The 18,717-nt window shown below is 40.8% G+C and overlaps 1 pseudogene; it reads right to left on the bottom strand.

Annotated features, from left to right (window-relative positions):
• Positions 1-733: 733 nt before the first annotated feature.
• LOC100353511 (large ribosomal subunit protein uL10 pseudogene) lies at positions 734-1,769 on the bottom strand (annotated as a pseudogene).
• Positions 1,770-18,717: the final 16,948 nt, after the last annotated feature.

Below are 18,717 nucleotides of genomic sequence, written 5' to 3'. Positions count from 1 at the left end.
GGCCTATTTTCAATTAACTTTTTTTTATTACTATTTTTTGACAGGTAGATTGGACAGTGAGAAAGAGAGAAAGAGAGAAAGGTCTTCCTTTACCGTTGGTTCACCCCCTAATGGCCGCTGCGGCTGGCACAATGTGGCTGGCGCACCGCGCTGATCCAAAGGCAGGAGCCAGGTGCTTCTCCTGGTCTCCCATGTGGGTGCAGGGCCCAAGCACTTGGGCCATCCTCCACTGCCTTCCCGGGTCACAACAGAGAGCTGGACAGGAAGAGGAGCGACTGGGACAGAATCCGTTGCCCCGACTGGGACAGAATCTGGTGCCCCAACCTGGACTAGAACCCAGTGTGCTGGCGCCGCAGGCAGAGGATTAGCCTATTGAGCCGTGGCGCCGGCCTCAATTAACTTTATAATCATAAGATTAACCCTACACTGAGCAAAGAGCTCAACAAATACTATGAAAAAAAAAAAAAAAAAAACAAACAAAACAGTTCTTAACAGTCACAACATGGGCTGTTCAAAATCATTGCATCTCTAAATGTCCATTTCATTTCTATAGATTACCTTTTTAGGTACTCTATTAGTTACCACAGATCAGGGAGAGCATATGGTGTTTGTCTTTTTGGGGCTGGCTTATTTCACTAAGTGTAATGGTTTCCAGTTGCATCCATTTTGTTGGAAATAACAAATTTCATTATCTTACCACTGTGTAGTATTCCATAGAGTACATACACCATAATTTCTTTTTTTTTTTTTTAAGAGAAGTAAGCCTTTATTTCCTTGTTTCACAAATAAAGCTGGCTGCTTTGCAGTGATTAGTCGAAGAGACCAAATCCCATATCTTTTTCCAACTCTTCCAACTCTTCCTTGGCCTCCACCTTGGCTGGGGTTGTGGCGGCAGCAGCAGGGGCAGCAGCCACAAATGCAAATGGGTCAGCCAGGAAGGCCTTGATCTTTTCAGCAAGTGGGAAGGTGTACTCAGTCTCCACAAACAAAGCCAGGACACGCTTGTACCCATAGATGATAGAATGGTGTACTTCCTTGGTGATGTCCAGCACTTTGGGGTTGTAGATGCTGCTGTTGTCGAACACCTGCTGGATGATCAGCCCAAACGAGAAGGGCGAGATGTTCAGCATATTCAGCAGCGTGGCTTCGCTGGCTCCCACTTTGTCTCCAGTCTTTATCAGCTGCATGTCGCTCAGGATTTCAATGGTGCCCCTGGAGATTTTAGTGGTGATGCTCAAAGCCTGGAAAACGGAGGTCTTCTCGGGCCCCAGACCAGTATTCTGAGCTGGCACAGTGACCCACAGGGTGCAATGGCACCAGCACGGGCAGCAGCCGGCACCTCATTGGCCAGCAGCATATCCCTGATCTCAATGAGGTCCTCCTTGGTGAACGCAAAGCCCACATTTCCCCGGCTATGAGGCAGCAGCTTCTCCAGGGCAGGGTTGTTTTCCAGATGCCCCCAGATGGCCTTGCACATCATGATGTTCTTGTTCATCAGCACCACAGCCTTCCCCTGTGGATCTGCTGCATCTGCTTGGAGCCCACATTGTCTGTGCCCACGATGAAGCATTTTGGATAATCATCCAGAAGTTGCTTGGGAGCCCGACAGACCTGAGGGAGGAGCAGCCGCCTGAACCTGCTCCTGATGATCTTAAGGAAGTAGTTGGACTTCCAGGTCACCCTGTCTTCCCTGAGCATCACGACAGTGTGTCAGGGATTGCCACGTGGGGTTTAAAGATGATGTCACTCTCACGAGGACGCCTGGCAAGGGCCATAATTTCTTTCTTTAAAGATTTATTTTATTATTTGAAAGAGTTAGAGAGAGGTAGAGACAGAAAGAGAGGTCTTCCATCTGCTGATTCACTCCCCAGATGGCTGCAATGGCTAGATCTGCACCGACCCAAAGCCAGGAGCCAGACGCTTCCTCCAGGTTTTTTTTCTTTCACACCAATAAGGGAAACTTTAGAAGGGATATCCCTCCTTAGCCTGATTTCCAGGAAGCAGACCCTGAACTTTAGTAGAGATCCTTCAGTAGAATACAATCCCGAGGCGGCTCTTGTGGAGGCAGCTAGCTCCAGGCTAGGGAGCACTGCGACACTCGTCATGCCCTGCACTGCTCAGACTAGTGAACAATGCAGTCAAGACTGCTAAAGCTGGCCCAGGAAGCCAAAGGGCAGGATGTCTGCTCACGCCTTCTTTGTGCAGACATGCAGAGAAGAATGTAAGAAGAAAAACCCAGAGGTCCCTGTCAACTTTGCAGAATTTTCCAAGAAGTGCTCTGAGAGCTGGAAGATGGTGCCTGGGAGAGGGAAGTGTAGATGTGCTGAAATGGCAAAGTTGGACAAAGTATTCTTATGATTAGGAGTGAAGGATTATGGGACAACCAAGGGAGGCAAGAAAAAGACCCTAATAGCCCTAAACACCACCATCTGGATTCTTCTTCTTCTCCTTTTTTAAAGATTTATTTATTTGAAAGTCAGAGTTACACAGAGAGAGAATAAGAGGCAGAGAGAGGTCTTCCATCCACTGGTTCACGCCTCCGTTGCCCGAAATGGCTGGAGCTGCACCCATCCGAAGCCAGGAGCCAGGACCTTCTTCTGGGTCTCCCACGTGGGTGCAGGTGCCCAGGGACTTGGCCCATCTTCTACTGCTTTCCCAGGCCATAGCAGAGAGCTGGATCTTTAACTTACTGTGTCACAGCGCTGGCCCCTACCATAATTTCTTTATCCAGTCTTCAGTTGATGGACATTTGGATTGATTCCATATCTTAACTATTGTGAATTGAGCTGCAAAAATAGGGGATACATATACCTCTTTCATATGCTGGTTTTATTTCCTTTGGATATCCCAAGAGTGGGATGGCTGGATCATATGATAGATCTACATTGAGATTTCTGAGGTATCTCCATACTGTCTTCCATAGTGGCTTCACCAGTTTACATTCACACCAACAGTGGATTAGGGTACCTTTTCTTCCACATCCTTCCCAGTATTTGTTGCTTATTGATTTCTGTATGAAATCCATTCTGACTGGGGTGAGGTGAAATCTCATTGTGGTTTTGATTTACATTTCCCTGATAGCTAGTGATCCTGAGCATTTTTTTCATGTGTCTGTTGACCGTTTGAATTTCCTCTTTTGAAAAATGCCTGTCCAATTCCTTTTCCATTGCTTAACTGGATTGTTTGTTTTGTTGTTGTTGAGTTTCTTGAGCTCTTTATACATTCTGGATATTAATCCTTTATTAGTTGCATAGTTTGCAGGTAATTTCTCCCATTCTGTCCATTGATTCTTCACTTTACTGTTTCTTTTTCAGTGCATAAACTTCTCAATTTGATGTAATCCCATTTGTCAATTTTGGCGTTGATTGCCTATGCTTCTAGGGTCTTTTACAAGAATTCTTTGACTATCTTGCAGGGTTTATCCAATGTCCTCTAATAATTTGATGGTATTGGGTCATAGATTTAGGTCTTTGGTTATTTTGAGTGGGTTTTTATGAGGGTCTTGCTTCATAGTTCTGCATGTGGAGATCTAGTTTTCCCTTTTGTTGAGGAGACTTTCTTTTCTCCACGGATTGACTTTAGCTCTTTTGTCAAAGATAAGTTGGTTTTGATGTGTGGATTGATTTTTGGAGTTTTTATTCTGTTCCATTGGTCTACCTATCTGTCTTTTCTCCAGTGCCAGGCTGTTTGATTATAACTACCCTGTAGTATATCTTGAAATGTAGTATTATGATGCCTCTGGTTTTGTTTTTGTTGTATAAGATTGCTTTAGTTATTCTTGTGTTTCCATATGAATTGTTAGATTCATATGAATATGTTAGATCTCTTGTGTTTCCATATGAATTTCAGCACCATTTTTTTCTAGATCTGAGAAGCTTGTCCTTGGTATTTTGATTGGAATTGTATTGAATCTGTAAATTGCTTTTGGTAGTGTGGACATTTGATGATATTCATTTTGGGTTTGGTTTGTTGTTTTTCTAAGTTCTTGAGATGTATTGATGGCTTATTTACTTGGTACCTTTCCAATTTCTTCATGTAGGTACCAATTGCTATAAACTTCTCTTGAATAGCTGAGAAGAATTGGAGTTAGTTCTTCTTTAAACTTCTGTTAGAATTCAGCAGTGAAGCTATCTAGTCCTTGGCTTTTCTTTTTGGGAATGTCTTTATTACTGACTTGATTTCTGTCTTGGTTATTGGTCTGTTGATGTTTTCTATGTCTTCATGATTCAGTTTTGGTAGATTGTATGTATATAGGAATCTATCCATTTTTCTAGGTTTCCCAATTTGTTGGCATACAGCTCTTCGCAGTAATTTCTGATTATTCTTTTTATTTATGCGTTATCTGTGTTTACATTTACTTTTTCATCTCTGATTTTATTGATTTGGGTCTTCTACCCCCTTTTTTGGTTAGTTGGACCAATGGTGTATTAATTCTGTTTATTTTTTCAAAAAACCATCTCTTCTTTCACTGATCTTTTGTATTTATTTCTATTTTGAATTCAATTTTGTTTATTTCTGATCTAATTTTAATTCTTTATTTCCTAGTAAGTTTGTGTTTCATTTGTTGTTGTTTGTCTAGGTCCTTGAATTGCATTGATAGTTCATTTACTTGGTACCTTTCAATTTCTTCAGGTAGGTACCGGTTACTCTACACTTCCCTCTTAACACTGCTTTTGCTGTATCTCGTAAGTTTTGATATGATATATTAGCATCTTCATTCATTTCCAGATATTTTCTTATTTCTCTTTTGATTTCTTCTATAACCCACTGTTCTTTAAGAAACATGTTATTCAAACCGAGCCGCGGGAGCCGAGCCGCAGAGTCTGCGTGCCAGCGCTGGAAGGGGAGGTGAGACAAAAACCTCGGTAACCCGAGACATTGGCGGGGAAAGGCAGAAAGAGCCTACAGGGAACGAGGCCTGAAGCCCCACTGGGGAAAGTTCACCAGGCTGACTGGAGGAGAGAAAAAAACGAATAAATAAGGGGAACTGGCACGGACATTAGCCTCTCTCTCCACTCAACTTACAAAGCTGAGCAAGACAAAGAGCAGGTGCCATTTTACATATGTAAAGCAGTGCCCGCCGTTAGCCTAGCAGAAAAACCTGACTCTGGTGGGGAGAAATAACAGGAGGTTAAGACCTAGTGAAACTGTGGAGCCATAGAACTGAGACTGTGAAAATCTGAGGGGGGGGGGCGAGAGAACTCACCGAGTACACAAACTCGGTAACCTGGGCAACCTGGTGAGAGTCTGCAGAGAAATTTGAGACCACACTGAGGGCTGCATAAACTCTTTGTGTGGTCCCAGGGGTAAGCAGACGACTACCCACAGGGGCCAGATTTCATACATCAACTACCCTCAATTCCACTCAGCTGTGTGGAATTACTTCCAAACTGAGTCAAAAAAAAAAAAAAAAGAGAGAGAGAGAGAGAGCGAGAGAACAATCTGGGTGAGTCAACTTTGGCACACCCTTAACCCTGAAGAACCAAACAGAGCTCTCTGGCCACACCCATCACAACCTCCAAGGATCCATCAAAAGCAGACAGTACACTTAATCTAGAGTCACAATATAATGAGAAAAACACCACACCAAAGAAACCAAAGAATATCTCCAATATGCCAAAGAACAAATGCAGAAACTGAGGAAACAAGAACAAGGAAGACACTACGATGCCCCCAAATGAAATAGACACCCCAATTCAAGATTATGAAGATGATGAGATAGAAGAAATGCAAGAAGTGGATCTCAAAAAATTGATAAGAACATTAAGAAGTTCTCAAAACCAAATTCTTGAACTACAGAAATCCTTACTGGACAGGATAGAAAATCTCCTTTTAGAAAATGAAATATTAAGGAGGAATCAAAATGAAATGAAACAACTAGTAGAACATGAAACAGTGATAGTGATGAGAAATCATAATGAAATGAAGAATTCAATAGATCAAATAACAAACACATTAGAGAGCCTTAAAAACAGAATGGGTGAAGCAGGAGAATATTGGACTTAGAAGACAGGAAACAGGAAAATATATAGTCAAACCAATGAAAAGAAGAGGAAATTAGAAATATAAAAAATATTGTTGGGAATCTTCAGGATACTATTAAAAAACCCAACATCCGGGTTCTAGGAGTTCCTGAAGGCATGGAGAGGGAGAAAGGATTAGAAGGCCTTTTTAGTGAGATATTAGCAGAAAATTTCCCAGGTTTGGAGAAGGACAGAGAAATCCTAGTACAGGAAGCTCATAGAACCCCTAGTAAACATGACCAAAAGAGATCCTCACCACGACACATTGTAATTAAACTCACTGCAGTGAAACATAAAGAAAAGGTCCTAAAATGTGCAAGAGAGAAATGTCAGATTACTCTCAGAATATCTCCAATCAGAATCACAGCTGACTTCTCATCAGAAACCCTACAAGCTAGGAGGGAATGGCGAGACATAGCCCAGGTACTAAGAGATAAAACCTGCCAGCCCAGAATATTATATCCTGCCAAGCTCTCATTTGTGAATGAAGGTGAAATAAAGACCTTTCATTGCAAACAGAAATTGAAAGAATTTGTTGCCACTCGTCCAGCCCTGCAAAAGATGATTAAAGATGTGTTACACACAGAAACACAGAAACACGGTCATCAGTATGAAAGAAGGTAAAGGAAGGAAACCTCACAGCAAAAGATCACAGAAAATTCAAAGCATATATTAGAAAATACCTTTGGCAAATGGCAGGGCAAAGTTACTACTTATCAATAGTCCCATTGAACGTTAATGGCCTCAACTGTCCAGTTAAAAGACATCGATTGGCTGATTGGTTTAAGGAACATGACCCATCTATTTGCTGCTTACAAGAAACACATCTTTCCAACAAAGATGCATACAGACTGAAAGTGAAAGGCTGGAAAAAGATATACCATGCCAACAGAAATGAAAAAAGAGCAGGCGTAGCCATCTTAATATCAGACAACATAAACTTTACCACAAAAACTGTTAGGAGAGACAAAGAGGGGCACTATATAATGATTAAGGGATCAATTCAACAGGAAGATATAACGATTATCAATGTATATGCACCTAGTTACAGGGCACCAGTTTATTTAAAAGATTTGTTAATGGATTTAAAGGGAGACTTAGACCCCAATACAATAGTACTGGGGGGCTTCAGTACTCCACTCTCAGAAATAGACAGATCAACCAGACAGAAGATCAACAAGGAGACAGTAGATTTAAATGACACTATAGCCCAAATGGATCTAACAGATATCTACAGAACTTTTCATCCTACACAGAAAGCATTTAAATTCTTCTCAGCAGTACATGGAACCTTCTCTAGGATTGACCACATACTAGGTCATAAAGCAAGTCTCAGCAAATTCAAAAGAATTAGAATCATATGATGCAGCTTCTCAGACCATGGGGGAATGAAGTTGGAAATTAGCAACTCAGGAATCCCTAGAGCATATGCAAACACATGGAGATTGAACAACATGCTCCTGAATGAACACTGGGTCATAGAAGAAATTAAAAGAGAAATAAAAATTTTCTGGAAGTAAATGAGGATAACAGCGCAACATACCAAAACTTATGGGATTCAGCAAAAGCAGTGTTAAGAGGAAAGTTTATAGCAATAGGTGCCTACATCAAGAAATTGGAAAGGCACCAAATAGATGAGCTTTCACTGCATCTCAAGGATCTAGAATTTCTGCAGCAAACCAGACCCAAATCTAGTAGGAGAAGAGAAATAATTAAAATCAGAGAAGAAATCAGCAGGATTGAATTCAAAAAAAATTACAAAAATCAGCCAAACGAGGAGCTGGTTTTTTAAAAATATAAACAAAATTGACACCCCATTGGCCCAACTAACTAAAAAAAGAAGAGAAAAGGCCTAAATCAATAAAATCAGAGATGAAAAAGGAAACATAACAACAGACACCACAGAAATAAACAGAATCACATGAAAGTACTACAAGGACTTGTATGCCAGCAAACAGGGAAATCTCTCAGAAATGGATAGATTCCTGGACACATGCAACCTACCTAAATTGAACCAGCAAGACATAGAAAACCTAAACAGACCCATAACTGAGACAGAAATTGAAACAATAATAAAGGCCCTCCCAACAAAGAAAATCCCAGAACCAGATGGATTCACTGCTGATTCTACCAGACATTTAAAGAAGAACTAACTCCAATTCTTCTCAAACTATTCAGAACAATTGAAAAAGAGGGAATCCTCCCAAATTCTTTCTATGAAGCCAGAATCACTGTGATTCCTAAGCCAGAGAAAGATGCAGCATTGAAAGAGAATTACAGACCAATATCCCTGATGAACATAGATGCAAAAATCCTCAATAAAATTATCACCAATAGAATACAACAACACATCAGAAAAATCATCCACCCAGACCAAGTGGGATTTATCCCTGGTATGCAGGGATGGTTCAAATTTCGCAAGTCAATTAATGTGATACACCACATTAACAGACTGCAGAAGAAAAACCATATGATTATCTCAACAGATGCTGAGAAAGCATTTGATAAATACAACACCCTTTCATGATGAAAACTCTAAGCAAACTGGGTATGGAAGGAACTTTCCTCAATACAATCAAAGCAATTTATGAAAAACCCACGGCCAACATCCTATTGAATGGGGAAAAGTTGGAAGCATTTCCACTGAGATCTGGGACCAGACAGGGATGCCCACTCTCACCACTGCTATTCAATATAATTCTGAAGTTTTAGCCAGAGCTATTAGGCAAGAAAAAGAAATTAATGGATACAAATTGGGAAGGAAGGACTCAAATTATCCCTCTTTGCAGATGATATGATTCTTTATTTAGGGGATCCAAAGAACTCTACTAAGAGACTATTGGAACTCATAGAAGAGTTTGGCAAAGTAGCAGGATATAAAGTCAATGCACAAAAATCAACAGCTTTTGTAAACACAGGCAATGCCACATCTGAGGAAGAATTTATAAGATCAACCCCATTCTCAATAGGTACAAAAACAATCAAATACCTTGGAATAATGTTAACCAAGGATGTTAAAGATCTCTACGATGAAAATTAAAAAAACCTTAAAGAAAGAAATAGAAGAGGATGCCAAAAATGGAAAGATCTTCCATGCTCATGAATTGGAAGAATAAATATCATCAAAATGTCCATTCTCCCAAAAGCAATTTATACATTCAATGCGAAACCAATCAAGATACCAAAGACCTTCTTCTCAGATCTGGAAAAAATGATGCTGAAATTCATAGGGAGACACAGGAGATCTCAAATAGCTAGATTAATCTTGTACAACAAAAATAAAGCTGGAGGCATCACAATACCAGATTTCAGGACATACTACAGGGCAGTTGTAATCAAAACAGCATGGTACTGGTACAGAAACAGATGGATAGACCAATGGAACAGAATAGAAACACCAGAAATCAATCCAAACTTCTACAGCCAACTTATGTTTGATCAAGGATCTAAAACCAATCCCTGGCGCAAGGACAGTCTATTCAATAAATGGTGCTGGGAAAATTGGATTTCCACATGCAGAACCATGAAGCAAGACCCCTACCTTTCACCTTATACAAAAATTCACTCAACATGGATTAATGACTTAAATCTACAACCCGACACCATCAAATTATTAGAGAGCATTGGAGAAACCATGCAAGATATAGGTACTGGCAAAGACTTCTTGGAAAAGACCCCAGAAGCACAGGCAGTCAAAGCCAAAATTAACATTTGGGATTGCATCAAATTGAGAAGTTTCTGTACTTCAAAAGAAACAGTCAGGAAAGTGAAGAGGCAACCGACAGAATGGGAAAATATATTTGCAAACTATGCAACTGATAAAGGGTTGATAACCAGAATCTACAAAGAAATCAAGAAACTCCACAACATCAAAACAAACAACTCACTTAAGAGATGGGCCAAGGACCTCAATAGACATTTTTCAAAAGAGGAAATCCAAATGGCCAACAGGCACATGAAAAAATGTTCAGGATCACTATCAATCAGGGAAATGCAAATCAAAACCACAATGAGGTTTTACCTCACCCCAGTTAGAATGGCTCACATTCAGAAATCTACCAACAACAGATGCTGGAGAGGATGTGGGGGAAAAAGGGGCACTAACCCACTGTTGGTGGGAATGCAAATTGGTTAAGCCACTATGGGAGTCAGTCTGGAGATTCCTCAGAAACCTGAATATAACCCTACCATACAACCCGGCCATCCCACTCCTTGGAATTTACCCAAAGGAAATTAAATTGGCAAACAAAAAAGTGGTCTGCATCTTAATGTTTATTGCAGCTCAAGTCACAATAGCTAAGACCTGGAACCAACCCAAATGCCCATCAACAGTAGACTGGATAAGGAAATTATGGGACATGTAATCTGTAGAATACTAAACAGCAGTCAAAAACAATGAAACCCAGTCATTTGCAACAAAATGGAGGAATCTGGAAAACATCATGCTGAGTGAAATAAGCCAGTTCCAAAGGGACAAATATCATATGTTCTCCCAGATCGGTGACAACTAACTGAGCACCAAAGGGGAAACCTGTTGAAGTGAAATGGACACTATGAGAAACAGTGACTTGATCAGCTCTTGTCCTGACGGTTGATGTACAATGTAATACTTTATCCCTTTTAGTATTTTTTCGTTCTAGTACTATTGGTTGAACTCTGTAATTAACACACAATTATTCTTAGGTTTTTAAATTTTAACTGAAAATTGATCCCTGTTCTGAATTTGGAAAGCATTATGCTGAGTGAAATAAGCCAGTCCCAAAAGGACAAATATATGTTCTCCCTTATTGGTGATAATTAACCGAGAACCAAAAAGGAAACCTGTTAAAGTGAAATGAACACTATGAGAAATGGTGACTTGATCAGCCCTTGCCCTGACTGTTGATGAACAACTTAATACGTTATCCCTCTTAGTATTTTTTTTGTTTGTTCTACTTAATACATTTGGTTGAATACTGTAATCAACACACAGTTATTCTTAAGTGTTGAAACTTAACTGAAAAGTGATTGCTGTTAAATATAAGAGTGGGAATAAGAGAGGGAAGAGATGTGCAATTTGGGACATGCTCAAGCTGACTTGCCCTAAACGGTAGAGTTAGAAACATACCAGGGGATTCCAATTCAATCCCATCAAGGTGGCATGTACCAATGCCATCTCACTAGTCCAAGTGATCAATTTCTGTTCACAGTTGATCATAATGATAGGACTAAGAGCCAAAGGGATCACATAAACAAGACTAGTGTGTGCAAATACTAACTGATAGAATCAAAAAGGGAGAGAACGATCCAACATGGGAAGTGAGATACACAGCAGACTCATAGAATGGCAGATGTCCTAAACAGCACTCTGGCCTCAGAATCAGCCCTTAAGTCATGTGGACCGATTGAAAAGCCCATGAGAGAATATTTCAGGCATGGAAAGCCAAGACACTCTGGAAAAAAAATGATCTAAATGAAAGATCTCTGTGAGTGAGATCCCAGTGGAAAGAATGGGTCATTAAAGAAGGAGGTACCTTTCTCTGAAGGGAGGAGAGAACTTCCACTCTGACTATGTCCTTGTCGAAATATGATCAGAGTCGGTGAACTCAAAAGGCTTCCATAGCCTTGGCAACTCACGACAAGAGCCTAGAGTGATTACTGATGCCATAAACAAGTGTGTCAATTTGTTAAGTCAACAACAGGAGTCACTGTGCACTTACTCCTCATGTAGGATCTTTGTCCTTAGTGTGCTGTACATTGAGATTTAATGCTATAACTAGTACTCAAACAGTATTTTTCACTTTGTGTTTCTATGTGGGTGCAAACTGTTGAAATCTTTACTTAATGTATGCTAAACTGATCTTCTGTATATAAAGAGAATCGAAAATGAATCTTGATGTAAATGGAATGGGGGAGGGAGCGCGAAAGGGGAGGGTTGCGGGTGGGAGGGAAATTATGGGGGAGGGGGAAGCCATTGTAATCCATAAGCTGTACTTTGGAAATTTATATTCATTTTATAAAAGTTAAAAATAAAAATAAAAAAACATGTTATTCAATCTCTATTTGTTTTCTTATGATCTAGGGATTTTTGAGTTGTTTACTTCTAGCTTAATTCCATTGTGGTCTAGAAGATGCATGGTATGATTTTGATTTTTTTTTTTAATTTGCTGAAACTTGGTTTATGGCCTAGCATATGGTATACCCTAGAGAAAGTTACATGCACTGCTGAGAAGAATGTATTATGTGCATTCTGCAACCGTGGGGTAAAAAGTTCTGTATATATAAGTTAGGTCCATTTGGTCCATAATGTCGATTAGGTCTGTTGTTTCTTGTTGATTTTCTGTCTAGTTGATCTGTCCACTGAGGAAAGTGGGGTGTTGAACTCCTCTATTACTATTGTATTGGAGGCTGTGTCTCCTTATAGATCCATTAGCATGTCTTTTAAATAACCAGGCACTGTGTAATTGGGTGCATATACATTTATTATAGTGTCATCTTCCTGTTGAATTGATTCCTTAATCATTACATAATGCCCTTGTTTTCCTCTTTTAACTGTTTTTGTATTAAAGTCTAGTTTATCTGATATTAGGATGGCAACACTTGCCCTTTTTTGTTTTCTGTTAGCATGGAATGTCTTTTTCCATCCTTTCACTTTCAGTCTCCATGTATCTTTCACTGGTGAAATGTGTCTCTTGTAGGCAGCAAATAGATGGGTCTTATTTTTTAATCTTTTAGGCCAATCTGTATCTTTTTAAAAATGTAGTTATTTATTTGAGAGGTGCAGTTACATATAGAGAAAGGGAAAGATGGGGAGAATGATCTTCTGTCCACTGATTCACTCACCAAATGGCCTTAACAGTTGGAGGTGAGCTGATCTGAAACTGGGAGTCAGGAACTTCCTTCAGGTCTCCCATGTGGGCTTAGGGGCCCAAGGATTTGGGCCATTTTCTGCTGCTTTTCTAGGGCATAGAAGAGAGCTGGATCGAAAGAGGAGCAGCTGGGATACAAAGTAGCACCTGTATTGGATGCCAGCACCACAAGCGGAGGCTTAGCCCACTATGCCACAACCATGGCACACAGTCTGTATAGTTTAATGGAGAGTTTAGGCCAGTTATACTCACTGATAAGTAACAACTTTGCCTACCATTTTTCCATAAATATTCCCATCTTTTACTTTGGATTTCTTTTATACTTTTTCTGGGGGGTTTTCTGCCTTCACGTTCTTTCACAATGATGGCTATGTTTCTGTATTTCTGTATGTAGCACATCCTTAAACATCTTTTGTAAGGCTGGTTGAGTGGTGACAAATTCTTTCCATTTGTTTGTTATGGAAGGTCTTTATTTCACCTTCATTCATAAATGAGAGCTTTGCTGGGTACAATATTCTGGGTTGACAGTTTTTTTCTCTTAAGACTTGGACTATATCTCACCATTCCCTTCTAACCTGTGGTCTTTCTGATGAGATGTCAGCTGTGATTCTAATTGGAGATCTTCTTAAAGCAATCTGGCATTTCTCTCATGCACTTTTTAGAATCTTTTCTTTATGTTTTATTGTGGAAAGTTTGACTACCATGTGTTGTGGTGAAGATCTTTTCTGGCCATGTCTGTTAGGAGTTCTGTGTGCTTCCTGTACTTAGATGTCCCCCCCTTTTTCCCTCCAAATTAGGGAAGTTTTCTGTAATTATTTAACTAAATAGGCCTTCTAGTCCATTCTGTCTTTTCACACCTTCAAGCACTGCTAAGACCTGTGTGTTAGATCTTTTGATAAGATCTTATAAGTCTCCAACACTGTTTGTAAGTTTTCTAATTTATTTATTTATTTATTTTTTGGTCTGACTGAAAGGTTTTCAATTTTTCATGTAGCTCAGATATTCTTTATTTATCCTTACCAAGTCTGCTGTTAAGGCTTTCTACTGCATGTTGATATGGTATATTGAATTCTTCATTTCTAATATTTCATTTTGATTTTCTTCAAAAATCTCAATTTAATGGAAAAAAATTTCATTATGTCATGTATGTTTTCTCTAGTTCATGGATTTGCTTCTGATTGCTTTTGTGTAATCCTATGATTAATTTTTAGAATTTCATTTCTCGCATTTCATCCATCTATTCATCTTCACATTCTAATATTGAAATGTTGTTGTGTTCCTTTGGGAGGAGGGTCATGGTGTCTCTCTTATTCTTGTTTCTTGAATTTCTGCATTTGTGGAGTTGATTGTTGTTTTTTTCCTCTGAAAAAATAGCTTTTACAGCCTCTGAGTGTGGCTAGAATGATCTGTTCAGTGCTCCAGAGAGAGGTGAGTATCCAAGGTAACACTTAAGTTTGTGGTGGTAGATCTCCTCTTGTTAATAGAAACTGGGGAATGTTAGTGATCAATTTCTGTTCACAATTGATCGTAATGATAGGACTAAGAACCAAAGGGATCACATAAACAAGAATAGTGTCTGCAAATACTAGCTGATAGAATCAAAAAGGGAGAGAATGATCCAACATGGGAAGTGAGATACACAGCAGACTCATAGAATGGCAAATGTCCTAAACAGCACTCTGGCCTCAGAATCTGCCCTTAAGGCATGTGGATCTGGCTGAAATGCCCATGAGAGAATATTTCAGGCATGGAAAGCCAAGACACTCTGGGGGAAAAAGAAAACCTATATGAAAGATCTCTGTGAGTGAGATCCCAGTGGAAAGAATGGGTCATCAAAGAAGGAGGTACCTTTCTCTGAAGGGAGGAGAGAACTTCCACTTTGACCATGGCCTTGTCTAAATATGATCAGAGTCAGTGAACTCAGGGGGCTTCCATAGCCTTGGCAACTCATGACAAGAACCTAGGGTGATTACTGATGCCATAAACAAGAGTGTCAATTTGTTAAGTCAACAACAGGAGTCACTGTGCACTTACTCCTCATGTAGGATCTTTGTCCTTAGTGTGCTGTACATTGAGATTTAATGCTATAACTAGTACTCAAACAGTATTTTTCACTTTATGTTTCTGTGTGGGAGCAAACTGTTGAAATCTTTACTTAATGTATGCTAAACTGATCTCCTGTATATAAAGAGAATCGAAAATGAATCTTGATGTGAATGGAAGGGGAGAGGGAGTGGATAAGGGGAGGGTTGCGGGTGGGAGGGAAGTTATGGGGAGGAAGCCATTGTAATCCATATTCTGTACTTTGGAAATTTATATTCATTAAATAAAAGTTAAAAAAATATCTTTGTTTCTAAAAAAAAAGAAAGAAACTGGGGAATGTTTATCTGTGTCAGTGTGATCACCCCTTCACCTCCTTTCCTCTAAGCTTAGCAATGCCTGAGTGTTAGCCCCAGTGTCTTCAAAACTCATCTGTGCTGCTCTATGAACTGCACAAATGGTCTTGCAGTCCTCTCACTGTGGGCATGGTTCCTGCACAGTGACCCTCCCCAGGCAACCATAGAGCTCTGAGCATGTGGAGCTGTACCCAGTGATTACTCAGAGATCCAGCTACACCCTGTGTCTTCTCATGTAACCACTAAGTCTCCACTGTCTCAGAACACAAGGCTCCCACAGTCACTGGGTAGAGGTTTTGCTCTGCCCTGCCTGCCTGTCCATTCATCAGAGAGGCAGATGTTTCCTGAGCCAGCTCCACCTAGGCATCTTGATCCTGGGAGGCTGGGGGTGCCTTATAGTCCTCCATGGGTGCCCAACCACCTCCCAGCCAGGCTCAAAGTCTTGTGGGGACTGCAGATTATTCTGGATCACACATGTACATAAGAGCCACTGGCCAAATGTTGCTCTCTTCCTGCCACTGCTGCCATATGTCGCTCCCCCTCTTCATGGAGGAACTACACTAAACCCTGCCTAGGCTTCATATCCGAGTCACGGCACCATTATGTCGCTCCCCCTCTTCATGGAGGAACGACACTAAACCCTGCCTAGGCTTCATATCCGAGTCACGGCACCATTATGTCGCTCCCCCTCTTCATGGAGGAACGACACTAAACCCTGCCTAGGCTTCATATCCGAGTCACGGCACCATTATGTCGCTCCCCCTCTTCGTGGAGGAACGACACAGGACCCTGCGCTGTTCTTTCATCTGCTCGGCCCTCCCCGGGTTTGCTGCTGGTTCTTCCCGGGTTGGCTACCAACCCTTCCACCTCCGTGGAAGGGCGGTTCCCCCTGCCACTTTCCCCACTTCCGCGGGGGAGCGGCACACCGCTGGCAAGCTCTCTCGGGGGCTGCACAGGTGTTCCTTCAGATAGATGTTCCCCTTAGATGTTCCTGGTGCATGCCGTCTCTCTCCTCTTTTATAGTCCTCCTCCGCCAATCCCAACTCGGCTGCCCACACGCCGAGTACGCTGCTCTCCTCCAATCAGGAGCGGCTCTTGCAGCTTGTCAAGTTGGTGAGAGGCAGCTGGGTAGAAGCTGTACGCTCCTCTCCCAGCGCCACATTGTGGGAGAGCAGATGCATAGAATAAGTCTTAATTCCAGTAACAGTCTAGTCCGAGTTGCTCCCCACACCATACTGCTGTGAAGATGGTGTCCTGTCTCAACCAGTTGCTGTTCATGTGCACAATAGCTTTTACAGCCTCTGCCCAAACTCAACATGGTGCCTGCTCTTAGCCGGGCAGCTGGCAGGGAAGTGGGGGTGAGATAAACATGCCTCCTCTACTTTCACTGCATCTGTGGGCAATCGCTCGCAACCACTAGCCCCCAGGACTCTAGTCCGGACTCATGCCATGTTCTCTCTCTGGCTATATCACTGTGGGTTGCTACAGTTCGGTCTCACCTCTGTCTCTAAGCTGCCGCCCGCTCTGCCTTGGCTGCTGCAGTTGTGTGTTGTGTCCATGTTCATGCTGTGCATCCACACCCTACATACAGGTCCAAAGTGTTCCTCCTCCTCTTGTAAGATTTCCAGTATGGTTTTCTCTGTCATTCACCCCTGAGAATGCACTTCCTACACTTTTTCCTTTTTACTATTTATCCCTATCCTAGTACAGTATGTTGTTCCCTAATCCACCATCTTGGAATCCCCCAAATATACAGATTTAGGAACATTGTGATACTTCCCACCCTACACTCTCTTCTGCCCACACTTCAAACCTTCTTCCTCCTCCCATTATTTCTTTAAAAAGTACAAAATTAGCAAAAAGTATTTATTTTATATAAGTATGGTTATATTTCCATAAAAATAATAGGACACAGTCTGTACTCTTATGCCTTTTGGTTAAGAGCTAGTTATTTGAGTCATTTGTGAACTAAGTCAGTGTCTTTAAGGCAGCAGTAATGAGCCAGATATTATTTGAGGCCTTGAGGATTCAATTTCTTGTCTGCCATAGTCTTTGTCATTATCCGTAGCCTTTAGGTTTTTGGAATGTAAAGGAGGCCACCTTGTAAGGAATAAAGGTCTTATAATAAGAATAAAGAGATTATGATAGCAGTAAGTCAAAAGTACAATAGTAGAAAGGGAAAAGATTATCAACGCTGTGCCGGTGGTTCCCCCCTTCACAGGCCCAGTGCTTGAGAAAGAAATCAAAAGATCCTCTAGCAAATCCTATAAACTGAAACCCACAAAACCAAAAGTAAGAGGATATTGGGATGTTTGTTCCTTCTTCCACTCATTTTCTCATCCTCCTTTCCTTATTCTCACTCTACCCCTCACAAGCAGAGCAGAGGTCAGAGGTTTCAAGGGTCAAAATATTAACAAACACACTGGAGCATCTTTGAGATTCTCTTCAAGGAGATATGTTTAGAATCTATGATTAGGGAATGAAAAGTGATCAAGATTTTGGGATTGAAGATGGGCTGGGTGTGGGAAATAGGGACAGGGGAGAGAAGAACTGGAAAGGGACTTGTCAGTAATGATCCAAGTTACCCAGCCTGGGGAGTGGGAATGAATGATGCAAGGTGAGAAGTGCTAAGGTTGACAAACGTGAGAGTGTAGTGATCATTAATCAACAACAGCATCGCCAGACAGTGTGGTTTCAAATCTCTGTATAAGTTACTTAACCTCTGTGTTTCTCTGTTTCCTTATCTGTAAGGCCTGGAGAGTAATTGTTGTAGCTACCTTATTTGAAGATTCTATGAGATAGTATGCTCATATATATAATTCTTAGAACAGTGCTGAATACATAATCGGTGCTGTATGGTTAATTGTTGGCAATAATTAGTTTTATATGTTGAACACCTTTTACCTGCAAGGGGCTCTACTAAATATGGGGAAGTGCAAAAGGTGGTCTAGGAATAGCTCTGCCCACAGTCTTTATCAGTAAGAACTTTGAACTCCTCTCTATCCCACATTTTTTAAAATATTCCAGTTTTCTCCCAATTTGTTTAAAAGTAATCTATTGTTTTTCCATATATTTCTTCCTTTATACCATCATTTCCTATTATGTACCACATCTGGCTGTTTGTTAAACTAAGAGGTATACATAACTCTGCTGATGGAAATAAATGAACTCCATCAAAAGGTTAATGTAATTTATTCAGGGCAGAATACGAGTGACCTAGATGTAGAAGACACAGCCCAATGACTTAGTAAGTGTTCCAAATTGGTCAAATTCTGGTCAGAATTTATGTATTCTAGGACAGTAAATTTTCATTTGTCATTATGCAGCGTCCATAGAGTGACTTGGCTCAAATATGAAGGGTTCAGGTAAGTGGGGCCGAGTTTCTCACAGATTGGAGACTACTGGCTTTAGAACATGATGGGTTACAAGCACCTTTACAGACAGGGTATA

The sequence above is a fragment of the Oryctolagus cuniculus genome, chromosome 6 (genome assembly GCF_051225735.1).
Source record: "Oryctolagus cuniculus isolate XC-2025 breed Fujian yellow rabbit chromosome 6, ASM5122573v1, whole genome shotgun sequence".
Taxonomy (NCBI): domain Eukaryota; kingdom Metazoa; phylum Chordata; class Mammalia; order Lagomorpha; family Leporidae; genus Oryctolagus; species Oryctolagus cuniculus.
Note: the sequence above shows the minus strand (reverse complement) of the source record. Positions and strands in the feature narration are given on the sequence as shown.